This window comes from Penaeus vannamei, chromosome 14 (genome assembly GCF_042767895.1).
Source record: "Penaeus vannamei isolate JL-2024 chromosome 14, ASM4276789v1, whole genome shotgun sequence".
In the NCBI taxonomy this organism is placed as follows: Eukaryota; Metazoa; Arthropoda; class Malacostraca; order Decapoda; family Penaeidae; genus Penaeus; species Penaeus vannamei.
This window is the reverse complement of record NC_091562.1, coordinates 7,597,819-7,600,318: the sequence shown is the minus strand read 5'-3', so window position 1 is coordinate 7,600,318 and position 2,500 is coordinate 7,597,819.

Here is a 2,500-nt window from a genome sequence, read left to right as displayed (position 1 = left end):
CTCTCATTTTCTTTGTCATCTACTTTCATTATATCGTTCTGATTTGATGTGTGTCTCTGTCTGTCTCTCTCTCTCGCTTGCTCTCTCTCTCTCTCACTCTCTCTATATATCTATCTATCTATCTATCCATCTATCTGTCTATCTCATCTCTCTCTCTCTCTCTCTCTCTCTCTCTCTCTCTCTCTCTCTCTCTCTCTCTCTCTCTCTCTCTCACTCCCTGTTTTTCTCTCTTTCATTCTCTCTCCTCTCTTCCAATGATCATAACTGACATGCTATGTGTCGGTAGAGCTGTTTGATCCCGCCCTTGATACGGCCACAAATATCCCCAAATTGCATTCTCCTAATTCAAGAAACCCTCAAAAGCCAAATTTCTCCGCCGCGCGTTTATTTCTCCCGTGAAAGCTGTATATTTCGACGTCGAATTGCACCTCCATAATGTGCAAAAGGCCCGTAAATCTTTTTTTTTCCACTGGGTAATATGAGGTTTATCTCGCCATCTGGCCGGGTCCTCCTCGGCTCATAATCTCCATTGACAGAGTGGTGGTTATGAAAGCCGGGATCTGGGCGTCACTGTCAGATCAGGATGAGGAAGGACGTTCGATTCTTCAGGGAATTGGATTTCGTGGCTAGGATTATCTGTCCGTGGGTCTAAGGGTGGGAATTGCAAGGGAAAGGGTGCGTAACTTCGCTCCAATGGTCGAGTGTGGTTTGTCCTGTTCTTGGTCCCCCTTCCTCAGTGTTTTGACGGACTGGCATTGGTCGTCCTTCCTTCGCTCAAAAGAAATCCTGCAGGGACCTCCCTCGAAGACGCCCTCGCCACAACGACCCTCCAGCGCCCTTGGGAGTATCGGCAGCGCCAAGGGCTCGCCGCCGAGGCCTTATACGGGCGCCGGTGTGTTTGCTCGGCGCTGCGAGGAAGCGAGTCGGAAAAGCCTCCGACGAGGTCCTCAAATATTGACGCCGAAAGGAAAATGCCCCGATGGGTTTTGGCGTCGAGTGCTTGGGCGGCTGCGCTTCCTCCGCCGCGATTGTGCTCATCTCCACGTCTGTTTATTCTGCATTGCATGTGTACATATGCATACATATATGTGTATATGTATATATATATATATATATATATATATATATATATATATATATATATATATATATATATATATATATATATATATATATATATATATTTATATATATATGTATGTATGTATGTATATATATATATATGATTACATACAAATCAAGCGCATATATTATATATATATATATATATATATATATATATATATACATACATATATATATATATATATATATATATATATATATATATATATATATATATACATACATATATATATATATATATATATACTATGGATATATATATATATCCCCAAAAGTAACAAATTGGCAAATTTTTCATCCATCACTACAGCTCAAGCGGAACTACATATCAACCTTATGAAGTCACATTTCTAATAATGCAATAAACACACTATCACTTTATGTACCTCTTATGACATTTAAAGACCTCTTCCGAGTAAACAGCATTTCATGGCAAATAGATAAAGTAAATAAGAGAAAAGATATAAGAAGATACACTGAAGCCGTCCCCGTCCCTCCACAACACCAATTTTGTGCAGAAGTATCTGTATTTCTTAGATCAATTTCCGATTTTCGAATATGCCTTGTGTAAATATTCTAGTGAGTAAAATCCGAAATGATCTAAAGGTAGAATGTTCTAATATGATGTCATCTGTTGAGCAATGTTGTTGGAAAGCTTGATAAAAGATTGAGGATCGGCAGGCTGGTGTTATCAGTTTCACAGAAGCATTTCAGCAGACGCTGCGCTCAAAATATTTATTTTTGATGATAATACATCAAGTCTATATATATATATATATATATATATATATATATATATATATATATATATATATATAGAGAGAGAGAGAGAGATGTATAGAGAGAGAGAGAGAGAGAGAGAGAGAGAGAGAGAGAGAGAGAGAGAGGAAGAAATATATATATATATATATATATATATATATATATATATATATATGGAGAGAGAGAGAGAGAGAGAGAGAGGAAGAAATAAAGAGAGAGAGAGAGAGAGAGAGAGAGAGAGAGAATGAGAGAGAAAGAAAGAAAGAGAGAGAGAGTGGAGAATGAGAGAGAGAAGAGAGCGAGAGAGAAAGAGAACAGGACAGAAACATCAATAGATAGAAAGACAGATATAGATAATGACGTGTGTATGTGTGTGTGTGCTTGTATTAGATGTGCACACGTTCCTCTTCTTCTTTATACATATATATGTGTGTGTGTGCTGCACTCCCCCACACTTCAGCCTATCATGGTCCTCTTAAGCCTCTTCCTCATCACCAGCCACGTAATCCATGTGAATTTTACTTGTGTACCTCCCGCGCGCCACCACGGAGAGAGGGCGATTAAGAGAGGCGGGAGAAAGGGAGAGGACTGAGATGGAGGGAGGGAGAGGGAA